Source organism: Lontra canadensis, unplaced genomic scaffold (genome assembly GCF_010015895.1).
Source record: "Lontra canadensis isolate GAN:19392208 unplaced genomic scaffold, GSC_riverotter_1.0 scaffold50, whole genome shotgun sequence".
Classification (NCBI taxonomy): domain Eukaryota; kingdom Metazoa; phylum Chordata; class Mammalia; order Carnivora; family Mustelidae; genus Lontra; species Lontra canadensis.
Genome location: NW_022631044.1, coordinates 5,895,346 through 5,910,221, shown reverse-complemented (window position 1 = coordinate 5,910,221; position 14,876 = coordinate 5,895,346). Strand labels below are relative to the sequence as shown.

General features: G+C 39.3%; 1 protein-coding gene across 4 annotated transcripts in view; it reads left to right on the top strand.

Moving 5' to 3' along the window:
- The window catches only part of MEIS1 (Meis homeobox 1), a 133,748-nt gene that overhangs the window by 113,248 nt on the left and 5,624 nt on the right, over nt 1–14,876 (top strand). The gene's annotated exons all lie outside the window — the stretch shown is intronic.

Sequence of the window (14,876 nt, the reverse complement as noted above, 5' to 3'; positions counted from 1 at the left end):
TGAATGTTTTAGTCATTTAAGCAGAAACTTCTTAAATTTTGAGATGGTTATTTAGATCTTTAATTATTTAGGTAGAACTTGGAAGAAAACACACACACGCATACACACACAAAGTCAATACTTGGTTCTTTTTTTTCTCCTGAATACACCAACTTAATTTTTTTTATTTGGAAATGCGGGTGTAGAATGGCCTTCCTCCTCTGTTTTCACAGCAGTGCTGCAGAGCTGGGTCTTCCATATGATGCAGACCTGTGCCTGTGGTTGTGTGTTACTTGCTGGGTGCCTCAGACAATATTCTGCCTCAGCGGAGTTCTAGCCTAGGGTGTATTGAATAAATTTTCCAGTTTCTTTGTTTACTACTACTCATCCAAACACTTTCCCATCAAGCCCTAATGTTAAATGATTATTTCTTTATGCTCTGAGAAGGCAATATGGAACTTAGGTGCAAAGTATGTAGTGTATGTGAAATGTGGTCTGTATGCGGAAAGAAAAATCACTCTCCCCATCAGTTGGGTGCATAAAATTCCAGGGAGCATCCTAACATCCGAGGTAACACTTTTTACAGAACTAGCACAGCTCTACCGCTCTCAAATTTAGTACATAGACCAGATTTTCCTAGTTACTTCATTTACTGCCTTCAAAACTGCAAAGCATTCAGGCATCGCTTCCCATTTATTACCAGTGTGTGTGTGTGGCGGGGGGGAGTATGTTATCCTTAGAGATTTATGCCACTGGCAGGTAAAAATGTAAACTTATTTTTAAAAAATGGGATCTCCCTTATAATAAACAGATTCAACTGTTAAAGGTCAGGTTTCTTTCTGAGTTATGGCAATAATGTAGCAAATACTTTTATAAGTAATCAAAGATTCTATAAATATAGGTACCTGTGTAGATGTAAATGTTAAAACATTCACAAATTATCCTTTCAACTTCTGTGATCTAAAAATCAATAGGGGGTCACAGGGTTTCATAGAATTGCTCTGCTTTTTCTTCCAACATAATTTAATAATACATTTTACAGATGTTGTTTAAACATTAGGCACAGATTGTTTTGTCAATAAAGCTAAACAGAGGCATGACACAAAAGCAAGGAAAACAGATGTAAAAAACAGTGCAAGAAGCACTGGGTCATTTGTTTGCTATTCAACTGCAAAATGAAAGTGCAGGGTGTATAGTCATTTTCCTGGCCTAGAAATCACCTAGGGATGGAACAACTTCACACACAAAAGATAATTTTATTAAGCAAGTGGTTTGACTTTTTCCCTTGAGGATTTCTGCGTAACCTACATCTAAGGTAGCCTTCCTAACTGATCAGCGGAGTAACAGGTGCAATGTTCTCGAAGGAAGGAAGAGAAGCAGGAGAAACAGAAGTAGGCTGATTCTCCAGCATCTTTCAGAGCAGGTTGTTGTTCTCCAAGCCACTGTTAATTGCTATGCTTTTCACCTTGAGTGTCAATTCCAATAATATTACCTTTACGGGTGCTGACTGTGGGCTTAGATTATAGCAATCGGTAATACTCACTAGATAAAATACTGTCTAGTTGCTCATAAGAAAAATATTGAAATCAGTCAAAAAAATGTTTAGCTTGCATATTGCCTGAGACAGAGCTGGCGCGGTGCCAGGCAGGCAGGGTATTATTAGGAAAGCTGAGCAAATAGCTCGCAGGGAAAAGAGCTGTGAATTTAGAAACCTTCAGGTATTGTCATGTCAGAGAGTTTTAGGAGTTCAACAGGGACGCTGCTTTTGTCTGCAGATTCTAAAAATTTCCAGCAAACAGTCCTCTTTGAAAATGACTCTGCAGTCTGTTAAGTATACTTTGTTGTAAGTTTGACACCATGAGTTTACTCAGAGCTCCCCCCACCCCACCGCCATGTGTGAAATCACGCCATGAATCCCACGAAAGGCAGAAAGGGGTCCCAGAGGACTTGGTGTCAGGCCACTGCGCAGGTCAGAAAACCCTGCCCCTTCCACCATGGGGCCCTAAGTCTCCCTGAGAAAAGAAATAGAAAGATGTGGGACGAAGGAAGGTGGATTCGAAAGTCCAAATACCGTTCAGTATTACTGCTGTTTCTCCTCCAGCCCGCAAAGACAGTTTCTGAGTTTTCCAGGACAACACAGGAGTGTGATGCCCGAAGTTGGGGGGCGGGGGTTGTTGATCTGGGCAAGTACTTCAGGATCCCGTGGGGCTGGGGTTCAAGTGAGGCCCAGGGCAGAGCGAGTAGGGAGGCCGAGGTATCCAGCGGGAGCCCAGCGGAGCCCGGCGTTTCTGAATGTCCGTGATCCCTTTCAAGGCTGTGAAACCAGTGGTTCGTGGTTGACTTTGAACAAGTCCTGAATGCAGGACTTGTTTCGAGTCCTAATCAAGCTAGATTTGTTGCTTTCAGTGTCTTGGCACAATGGTCTGGTCAGAGAAGTGGAAGCAACTCCCTTTGTGTCATGCACGCTGGCAGGACAGGATTCGCACTCACCTGCAGATAGCGTGGGGAGTGAGGGGGCTGAGAGGCTAACGGGTCAAGGGAGAAGAGCTGGCACCCACAGGTGGCTAAGGAGCCCACTCTCCTGTGAGCCTCCTGACAACATACAGTTTACACAGGGCCAGTGAGGGAGGCAATAGGCAAGAGAGAGAACACGTTGAGCCCAAACGTTTCAGCTGTCTTCTCCACTCCTCACCAGTTAGACCTGTGTCCTCGGTAGAGTCATTCTGTCTCCATGGGCAGCAGCTCCTGAAATGAACAGGGACGACCCATTGCTGGGACTTCGCACCTCTTCCAGCTCTCCTGTTCTAGACGGTGTGATCACTGCGGACTGAAGAGAAGTAAGGCGATTGCTCTGAACCTGCCTCCGATCCCAGCTTTACACCAGGAGTGGGAAAAAACCCAGGTCCTCTGATAGAGAGACAAACGGGGAAATTAATTTTAAAAAGTTGCTACTTTCCTTCATCTTAAATAAGCAAATCAAGCACTGTAAAGTAAAAACTGGATGAAATTAAACATTATCACACGACATGAAAAACATGTGTGCTGTCATTTTAGGATTCATAATAAAGATAAATCAGTTGTTTTTAGCAGTGTGCTATGAGTCTGTGAAGGGCATGACAGATAATAGGCTTGAAATTTTTGAAGTTATTGTACAGCAAAATTTGTTTTTTCCTCAGGCGTTCAATCTTTTTCTCTGGTAATTTTGTACATGACAAACTTTTTAGTGGGTGCATTAATAATCTATAAGTAATGGGTTGTCAGGTGTCAGTTAGATAAGATTAAAAGACTGTTTAAGCATTATCCATTTGCTTCTTTGTATGAGTTTTATAGGTCAGGAGAAATAACTTTTTGAGTTGTGGCTGTATGTGCCTGGTGCCCCCCTGCCCGGCCCCCCATTTGGCTCTGCTCCAAGTATGCACGGAAGAACGGTATTACATGACATAAATCCTACATGTAGGAACAGATTGGAAACTCACACTATGTGAATCAAGGGGACAAACGTCTCAGCTGACTTCTGTAAGCTTGTTTCAGTGTTTCAAATGTTGCTCTTTATCTTCTCAAAGGCAACTCTGTAAGGGGAAAGGGCCTCAGCTGAGAGGGACCCTGAAGCCTTAGACATTCGGAGTTTCCTAGCAAGTCAGGTTTAGGTCTATTCTTGTCAAATCTGTCTTAAGTGTGTTTACATACAGTTTGCCTTTCTGGTATTTTCTGCTTGCACAGACCTGATCTCCACCTATTTTGTGTCAACAGTTACTGAGGCTGGTGCTGGGTGATTAACCAGTGAGCGCCAAAGCCCCACCGAGCTGTGCCCACAGAGACCCCTCTCCTCTCTTACCTCACCATCTTGCTTCAGGCTGAACCCACCTAAAACAAACAACGTTTCTGAGTGGTTAAAAAATCCGCCTGAAATATTTTAAAAAATGGGGCAAATGTTGGCTCCTTGTTGAATAAATGATTTTCTCAAAAATGGAGTGAAGCCAGGGTTGGGGGGTGCAGGGGAGGAAACGTTTCTGAGGGTAAACGTCCTCTTGGATACGGCCCACATCGCTCCAGTGTGTGAATACACCCAGAGTTTTGCGTGGATGCCTACGTTTTTGTGTTGCTTCTTTCTTAATTTTTAAGGGGAAAGGGAACATTAAAAAACCAACCAGCCAACCAACAGTGACCTCCAACAGCACGGATGCTTGTATCTTTGGCGAAAGAGGGCTCTCCCTTTCATGGCCCCGTGTAGTCATTGATATTTTCCTTTTTATTTCCATTCTTATGAAGCTTTTAAGCCCGACCCATTAGCATGGGAAATAATGAATGCTATCTGGCTCTTGACACCTGAACAATAACAAATAAACAAAAAAACCTTAATCTGTTGCCATTCTTGAGAGCTCTTCTTTTCCTCTTTACCCTCTTAACCAATGTGACTAAAGGACCTAATGCCTCACAAGATTAGATCTGATCATTGAAGAAGGGAAAAAAACATTTGCTTTCCCGAACGCAAATTTTTCAGGCCAATGGGGATTATCAGTCTTGGGTTCTAAATGTGATTTAGCTCAAAAATGAATTTCCTGTCATTGGGGAGATGTGGCTTACTATTGATAACATCGCTCTATTTTAAGAATCGTATATTGCCTTGGGATGGAAGTTAAATGCACAATGATTAAAAATATGTATATTTATGTTTTCTGGTACTTTCTACCCTAGAATGCTGATTTGAATGTAAATCTGTCGTTTTGAGAGTTGTTGTCCACTTGCAGGGTTTGTTGGCCTATATCTCTTGAACATCTGCTGTGGTTGACTTTATTTGATCCCTAGTTTGGGTCAGAGTTCATATGTACTTGGAAAGGGCCGGGAGGAGGGGATGTTGAAAAAGCTAATGGAAAGAATCCTACATGTCCAAAGATGTCAGATCTCAGCTCCCATGGCTGGTCACCTGGCAGTCCTGTTTGCAGATAGGAAAGTACAATAGGTTATGGCAGAGATTCCCATCCTTGGGGCCCAGTGGGGGCTGAGAGGGACTGGGGGCCAGAAAAGGCATATCAGAATCATTTTGAGTGAATGTAGTATAAAAAAGCCTGTTGCGAATTAACTTGTGATTTTAGTCATGCTCTTTCTTTTAAGATTCCAAATCACACAGGGCTATGAGATTTTGAAGTTCATCACAAAGGAGCACGGATTAAAATTTTAGGAACATCACGCTGTAGAATGTCAGAGCCCAAGTCCTGGATGGGATTTAAATGTACCATTTGACAGATGGGGCTCAGGGCTTTATAATGTTATGCTGCTAATGAGAGGCAAGGATGGGCCTGGCTCCTTGTTCAGCACCTCTTCTGTGCTTCCCTTACGCATTTATTATTAACAGATTTATTGAGATATAATTCACATACCATGAAATTCGCCCATTTAAAGTGTACAGTTCAGTGGTTTTTAGTATATTCACAGATACTGTGCGACCAGCACCATAGTCACTTTTAGAACATTTTTATCATCTGAGAAAGAAACCCTGTAGGGGCACCTCAGTGGCTCAGATGGTTAAGCATCTGACTTTTGATTTTGGCTCAGATCATGATCTCGGGGTGGAGAGATCAAGCCCCTATATCAGGCTCCTCGCTTAGCGGGGTGTCTGCCCAAGATTCTCTCCCCCTCCCATTCTCTTCCACTGCCCCTCCCCCCACTTTCTCTCTCAAAAAAAATCTTTAATATATATATGTTATATACCTAAAGAAACATTTTGCCTTTTAGCTGTTACTCCTCCCATAGTTCCATCCCCCACTCTCTGTCTCTGTAGCTCTGCCGATTCAGACATTACCCATAAAGGCGATCACTGTAAACATGTGGCCTTTTGGGACTGGCTTAAGCTTTCACTTAGCATATTGCTTTCAAGGTTCATGAATGTAGCAGATAGCAATACTACATTCCTCTTTATGGCTGAAGAATGTTCCTTTGGACAGACCGCATTTTGTTTATCCATTCATCAGTTGCTGGGCATTTGGGCTGTGCCCACCTTTTGCGGCCATAAGCGTTCGTGTGTGTGTGTGTGTTTGTACCATTAGGTATTTTTTAAGAATCATAATGACAGTATCTCAACAGACCCTTGTCTTTGGTTTTAAATTTGCAAGGCTCTTTTCATAGACATTAACTCATGTGGTCATCATGGTTTCAGCACCTCAACACTAGTATGATCTCAGAGAAGCAAGCCGCAGTTTTCCCACTCAATTCTCACACCCTTCTCCCTAGATGCCACTCTTACTCTCCCTGTTCTTGGCCAGTGTTTTGACTATAATTGTGATGAGTGATATTGTTCAAAGAAAAGGATAGCCAGGGCGCCTGGGTGGCTCAGTGGGTTAAAGCCTCTGCCTTCGGCTCAGGTCGTGATCCCAGGGTCCTGGGATCGAGCCCCACATCAGGCTCTCTGCTCAGGAGGGAGCCTGCTTCCTTTCCTCTCTCTCTGCCTGCCTCTCTGTCTACTTGTGATCTCTGTCTGTCAAATAAATAAATAAATAATCTTAAAAAAAAAAAAAAAGAAAAGAAAAGGATAGCCACTCAAGTGAAACACCCAGTCTCCAGATTTCCTCAGTGTGACTTAGACGACCATAAGCATTTCCCCAAGATTTGACAAGTTCCAAGAGGAGATCATTTTATTAGTTTACTGCCTTCATTTGAAAAATCTTGTCATATACCTCAACTGAGAGATTTTCGCCTTTAAGTATAATTGGTATAATTGGTTCCCTTTGCATTTAAGGTCTGTGGATTACATTTTGATATCCATTACATAGAACTCTGGTTTCAAACTTTATGAATTGAAACAGAAGTTACAGTGAACGTTCTAAGGGATAGAGACAGGCCTCTATTCGAGTCAAGCTTCATTGTGCCATTCTGCAGTCTAACCTGTGACCAGGTGAAAGCGGAAATCAAGCTAAATTTTCAGATCTCCTTCCTTGGCACTCCCTTAGAGTGGAGACTCCAAGGCTGGGACATTTTTGGCTAGTGTGGCTTGGGGAGCTGAGGTCACTAAAGAAGTGATCCTCCAGAAGGAAGGAGCTCAGAGACACTCCATAAAGGGTACTGGGATTCTATGACACCTTACGCATGCCAGGGCTGGTCGCCATTCTCAGACAAGAGGGTTGCAATTCCAATCACGTGGGGGAAGTTTTACATGGAAAAAAAAAGTGCATATTTGATCCTTAGAGGGTCTGTACACCCCAACTGCCTGACATATTCATGGTTTATGCCTGTTGTCCAGCATAATTATTAATAGTGTCCATTTACTCTTAAAAGTGTCCAGTCTTAAACGATACATTGTGTGGTCATCCTGTTTATAATGGAAATTGGCAGAACATTAAGAACCATTTTAAGTAAACATATTTATTCTATAATGTTCAAGGGATGCCTAGTTAGATGCAATTTTATTTACTTTTTGTGAATATGGAAAAGTTAGAATTTACCCCCAAAATTGTTCATCTTAAACCAAAGAGACACCCATCTATTCATTGAAGGTACTATTATACCTACTTTAGCTTTTTCAATAATGTAAGAGGTTTTGTTATCCTAGATTTCCCTAATGCTTGTTCATTGTGCCAATAATCATTTTAATTCCATATCCCTTAAGCAAGCCACCATTTGTCTTATATTTGTGCAGTTATAGGAACTCAAATTTGGCAAATTGTCACATTTAAGTAAATACTACATAACTACCATTTTATTAATATGCTTTATATCAAGGGATACTTAAAATATTTTTAACTGTTGGGCATTTCTTATGCTAGTTCTGGCAAGATAGTCCCATAATTTATTCTACTGGGTTTGGAGCCTAGTGCTTTAGTGATCTAGAAAGTCATGGTTAGTAGCAGAAGAAATAGAGATCAGCCACTAAAGGAGTACCCCCTCCCCACTTTAAATTCAAGTCAGACTAAAGATATAGCAAACTTATATTTTTCTATTTTTAAAAAAATATTGTATTTATTTATTTGACAGAGAGCGACACAGTGAGAGAGGGAACACAAGCAGGGGGAGTAGGAGAGGGAGAAGCAAGCTTCCCGCTGAGCAGAGAGCCTGATGTGGGACTCGATCCTAGGACCCTGAGATCATGACCCGAGCCAAAGGCAGATGCTTAACGACTGAGCCACCCAGGTGTCCCAACTTATATTTTTTTAGAATAAAAAATCATTTTATAATTCGCTTTCAATGAAAACTTCCCATTAATATATAATGAAGTGATGAAGTATTTGAAAGTAATTTCAACACTTAATACATGGGTTTGTTATTACTTTGCATTATAATTTTCAGATAATTAGTGATTTTTTTCACTAGTTGCTTTGAAGAAAATTTTATATGTGATTAACTTCCTCAGTGGTCTGAGACAACTTCAACTCTTTCTAGAGTAGTTTCACAAATACCCCCGTCTCTGCTAGAGAAAGGGACTCTCCTCAGACTGCTGATTGATGGGCTTATTGTGATTGGAGGAAATTTCAATAATCTGTTTCTAGAAGGGGTGGAGAACAGAACATGTGCTCCCTTCTCCCCTCCTGTCCTCCCCTCTCCCACCCTCAGACACACAGATGATGGATTGCAGTCCTGGAACTGTTGGATCCGGAGGAGGTTGGGAAACTGGAAAAGGGTGCCAGAAACATGATTTCATAAGGTTTGACTTGAGATTGAGTCAACTTTCTTGAGTGTCTTAAAATTGTGTTTTAAGAAATTATATTTCACAAAGAAAAGGAGTGTGTAAGGCTTGGACCCTGAAGACTGCCAGTTACGGATCATTAAATTCAATAAGTAAATGTAAATCTGAAATGAAGAAATCCAACAAAAGATTTTGAAGTAGAATTTTGTTTGAAAGAACAAAGAGTTATTTGAGAGATAGCTAGAACTCATTCCCTGCAGGGTTTGTTTATAAAACAGGACTTCAAGTTATTAGGAAATGCTGACTTTAAAAATATAAAACACACAGTATATGTAGTTTTATTTAAATTATTGTGATAAAGTTGAAAGAAATACTAGGAAGGAAATTCATGGAATAGAATAAGAAGAAAAAGAATAAAATTCTGGAGTTTGGCAACTAGCTTCCAGTGTGAAATTTTATATTCAAAAAATTTTCACTATTCTTAATTTTATTAAAATATTTATAGAGAATACCTAAATTAAGTATGTATAGATTAAATATTATACTTATTTTCTATTTATTTTTAATTGATAAGGGATAGTGCATGTAGAAATCACTGGTATTCTTAAGAATGCATGGTATAAATTTTTACTAAGTGTGTACATAGGTATTCCTAATACCTAAATATTAATTAAAGATGACTAAATTAATACTTTAACGAATAGTATAAATATAGAAGGTGTCTTTACTAACATATCTTGCTATTTAATGAAATCTTCTGTTTAATAGCAAGTTGATAATTTTAGCTCTTTGGGCATAGGAGGGTATCGTAAAATGATCTTTCTCCATACTTAAATAGGTAGCCACCTTCATGCTGACTATTCACTAAGCCTGGTTGGCAAGAGACACTATGGGGATGACTGAGAGTCCTGTCATTTAGAAACAATGGCGTTTTGGTTTTCTTGGCTCACTGAGTTGGCTGTGGCGTGCTAAAGTCACACGGTGGGCTGCCCTCAGTCATCAGTAAACTAGTAGGTGGTAAACACTGAGGAAGAGAATTCGTTGAGTAAAGGTGAAAATACTCTTTCTGAAGGGGAGCATGTTATTTTTCTTTAGCATTGTTAGCATTACAGAGAACTTACAAGGAAGACAAAGGGAATAAGAGTAAAGGAAAAGGGCAAGACTATGTGGAAAATGTTGTCTGTGGTACTGGGAAAATGTACCCTGTGTTTGGTTCTAGTGGATGCCCACTGTGATCTCGCCATCCTTCCTGGTTCTCACAAAGAGGAAACTAAACTTAGCCATCCAGTTTTGTGGGAAGGAACCAGGGCATGGAGTGGAGGATAAGCTAAAGGGCAAAGGTCAACTTCAGAACGCTGTTCTACCAGATCTTAGTCAGAAAACTATTCAGGTATCTAAAGATGCTGAATGAAAAAAGACAGGTAGAATTAGCAGAATGGAAAACAAAACAAAACCAAAACACAAAACTTTAAAGTATGATGATAAATAAGCAGGTTGGGGGCAAGGAGAAGAAAGAATGAAGAAAAACTTCCTGTATTTCTTTTTAGCATAACTCAGGATTCATCTCCCATTCTCCTTGTCTGGTTCCTATTTTAAAAATGAAAGAAATTCAATTTTGAGATGATCCTATGTCTCAGAATTTTTAAGATTTTGCACCCCTTTCAACCTCCCACTTCCTCTTAGTATGGCTCTAGTCCTAAACAAATAACTGGGTAAAAACTGTTTATGTTGACATGGAGCAAAGCTATAAGGCCAATCCATTTTCTTGCCATCCTTGGTAAAACGCCTTCTTTTAAGAAAGGGAATAGTTTGGTCACGGAAGAAATTCTAATCCATGATGCAATGAAAAAAGGAAAGATAAGAATTCTTTCCCTAATTCAGTCTTTTACCACCTACAGGGTGTCCGGTTCTAAAAAAGTACTTCACAAAAGAACATTGTTTTCAAAGCAAAATAGGATTTATAAAAAAATATATATATGTTGATGTTTGGGATATAATATGGAAAGGCAACAGGATGTTTCCCAACCTTACACCCAACTAAAATACATTGTATATCTGACAGTGTACATCTAAGTTTCAAGGCCTGTAATGTTTGGACATCAATTGTTAAAAAAAAAAATAAATAAACTCTCCTCTTACAACTTTAAACTAACAGGCTTTTTAAAGAGGGCTTATTAATATGGGAAAGACTAAAGGTTGTGTATATTTCATGGATATATTTTGTCTTAAACTGTTTTGTGGTTGTTGGAGAATAGATTTTTTTTAATTGGACATTTGGATTGGAATTTTATCATTCTCGTTTTCTTTTCTCTTCAAAAACATTGTTTCTTCTTATGTTAAAGTTCTAATATATATTTATGTATTCACACATAAATATAGATATATATTTGAACACACACACCACATATGAGCTTAAAATAACTGTTTTACTGATGCTTCTCGAAATGAGTGTTTTAAGAAGGGAATATGTTCATGTAAGTTTACATTAAAAACCTAAAGGTCCTTTTTTTTTTGATTCAGCGTTTAGAAAATTCTTGATAATCTAGAATCTTCCACAATGGAAAGTAAAGGATTCTGTCACAAAAGCAGGGAGGATGAGATGCAAGGTCAAAGGGCATTTTAGAAACAAACAGCTGGACCAGTTTATTTAAACAGATACAGGGATGGGGGAACTGACCTCTGTTTGACTTATAGTGGGAGGAGCAAGAATGTCATTTTATTACTTTGCCCAGAAGGAAAATGTTTTTGTATCCGAATTCACCCCGAAGCCATCTAAACACATGGCTTTGCTGTATGTAGCATAATTCCAAAGAGAGTATATAGAAGACAGTCTAGGATAAAATACACTAAGTAGAACCAAATGTTGAGATGGTTTTAAAATCGAAGAGATGACATTGTTTCAAAATATAAAATCTTTTGCCATTTACTTAGTTACTTGCAGATAAAGATGTCTGCCATGACCCTAGATAATATTATCAGTGTTTTATGTAAGTATAGGAAGCATAATCCAATAAGATTCTGAGAGTTTACTCTGTGCTATATGTATTGATAATATTCATTATATTCAGCAATTGTTTTAAATTCGCTTTCAAAAGTGAGAAGTTCTCAGCATATTACTAATGTGGTCAGTTTGGACAAAGTGATGAGGGGTTCTGAGATTTTCAGCTTTTTAAATTTTTATTTTATTAAATGCATGGATTCTCACCTTTGTATCTACATATCCTATAGGTAGCCTACGTCTGTGTTGTCAATAGCAACAAATTGCAATTGCCACCAAAAGGGAAGAAAGTAGCACCTGGTACCTGAGGCCCCTTAGCTAAAAGGCTGTGATGAGGTATTCACTCTCTACATGGGGACCAGAGCAAGTGTGGACTAATTGCTTTTAATGATGTCCTCTGAAGACCTTTAGAGGCACACAGACAAACCTCTCAATATACTGAGCAGTGGGTATGGCCCAAGTGGTGAGTAGACTCAAAACCCAAGAAGGACTTTCATTATAGAAGGAACATGTTAAGAATCATGGATGTTAGCGGTGCCTGGGTGGCTCAATTGCTTAAGAATCTGACTCCTGACTTTGGCTCAGGTCATGATCTCAGGGTGGTGAGATGGAGCCCGCATTGGGCTTTGTGCTGGGCATGGAACCGGCATAAGATTCTCTCTCCTTCTCCCTCTTCCCCTCTGCTCTGTGCTCTCTCTCTCTCTCTCTCTCAAAACAAACAAGCAAGAAAAGGAATCATGCATGTTTAACCTGGGGAGAAGCCTATGGCACATGATGCATGATGGCTATAGTTTAAATATTTGAAGGCCATCCTGAAGAAGTGAAATTAGAATTGTTTAAATTCCCCCAAGGAGTTGTCCTGGTGAAAGGATTTCAGATTGAGTAATGCAGAACCTTCTCATAGTCACCTTCTGTAGCTGGAGTGCACTTTCAGGTGAGGTAGCAAGTGCTTTATTAGAAACAATCCAGCAGAGGCTACCTATCTATTTGGCGGGGATATCAGAGAGATGATTCATGTCAGTGACCAACCCAGGTGACAGGGAAAGCCCTTTTCAAACCTGAGGTTTAATTTTTCTATGATTCCTTGGGTTTAATAGTCATAGATTCAAGCCTGAGTTGGTTATTATGAGCTGGTCTTTGGAAATCTGAAAGTATGAGTGTGAAGGAAGCAAGCTTTGGAATACAGATAAGTCACTGAATCTTCTGATGCTCAGCCTTATCTTTGTCCATATGCACGAACAGTACAGTCATCAAAATTCCCAGTCTACAAAGTGTTCAGTCATGCTTATTTCCAGACTCAACAGTAGGGTTGTTGCCAGTGGTGACTGGCTCAAAACCAGCTCATTCTTGGATATCTATTTCGTTCAGAATATTCTAGATGGGTGACACAGTAATGGCCACGCTCTTGTCAGGATGTTGGGGGAAGGGGTGTTCACTACCATTTGCCAGCCGTGTGTTATTCAGCAAGTTATTAACATCCCTTGAGTTACATGCGACCTCAAATAAGTCACTTAATTTCTCTGGGCCTCGGCTTCTCGTCTGTTAAAAAATGTCCTTCCTATTTTTAGATGAATAGTATAAATCATACCCACAAAATAATGTGTTTTTAAAGGGACTTTAAAAAAATGTTACCAGAGTTCCTTTCCTCTAAAAGCCTGCAGACGATAAACAGTACCATAGATAAAGAGCTGGTTTTTTGCTCTTTTACCTATGTTAGTTACTATGAAAATTACTTTTGGTATATGTGGAATATTAATATTAAATAATTTTCTAATTGGTCATGCAGTGAAGGCAGCTAATGAAAAAGCAGATTTTTTTTTCATTTTAATTGGTTATTTCACATGGTGTTTGTGCTACACCTGTGCTTATAATGAGAATGGAGAATTAATCTAACCTTCTGCTCACATGATTCCAATTTTCATGGTTTATACAAGATAATGATAACCTGATTTGCAACACAATTTGTTGTAGATCTATGTTTTAAATATTTTTATTAGCCAGTTCGGGGACTTCATATACAAGAACTGTTAGAATATACATTGCCAATAAGAGTTAGCACTAATGGTGCCCTTTTAGTTAGATTCCATTTTCATTATTGACTTTAATTACTCTTTGGATAATAAAAACTTAAGGATATAGGATATTGAGATTCTTAAAATGTTGTGAAGCATGTATTTTTTTTTCAAGATTTTATTTATTTATTTGACAGAGAGAGAGAAAGAGATCACAAGTAGGCAGAGAGGCAGGCACAGAGGCGGGGGAAGCAGGCTTCCCACTGAGCAGAGAGCCCGATGCAGGTCTCGATCCCAGGTCCCTGAGATCATGACCTGGGCTGAAGGCAGAGGCTTAACCCAACTGAGCCACCCAGGCATCCCTGAAGCATGTATTTTTATTTTAAAAACCTGTCCCTCTCTGTTTAGTGATTTTTTAAAAAAACTATTTTCCTTCCTGAATGGACAGACATACAAACTAGAATGCATAATGGACTGTGGGCCCTTTAATCATTATTAAACTTTTCATTGTATTTTTTTATGTGCTGCTCATGTTCTATCTATTCAAATCTGAGTTGATAACTAAAAGCACTTTACTTTTTCAGAATCTAATATGTTCTACTCACTTTCTGTATTTGACATGTAATTCTTAGCATTACACAATACAAATGGATCTTAAGAGTTAGAAATTTCACAAGCTTGATTTTGTAGGGCTTGTACTAACCACTTAAAAAAAAGTTCAGTGGCTAGCCACTTTTTGAGAGCCTTCAAAAATTTTAAAAAATAAGCCTATTAAGACACTTAAATGACTTAATTAGATGTTTATGATAAATTTTCAGGACTAGCTGGAGAAAGCAATATTATAAGTTCAATTACTGTATAGCTGTGACCTTGCCTTGACCTTAGACTTTGCATAAAGAGCCAAAGGGAAAAAAAAAGCCACCCCAAGAAATCTCTACAAGGAATGTGTTTCTCTGAAGTCCCCAGCAGTGTGAGTTAGTGGTGATAAACTCCAGACATTCTCTCATTTGATGGTGTGCTGCCATCCCAGTTCATTATCTTAATAGTGGGCATTAAAATAGAATTAGGTTTGCAAGAGGTAGGGAAGGTTTTGATAAAAACTGTAAAAAAGAAGTCAGAGAACATAAGATTGAAATGTCACTAATTAGGAGAGGTAACAGATGCCCTTATGAACATCTTGCTCTCTACGCCAAATTTCCCCCCCTTGCAATTGAAAAGAGTGGTGGCTCGTATTGTTTCCTGAAAACTCTGCTAATTCCCCCATGAAAAGATG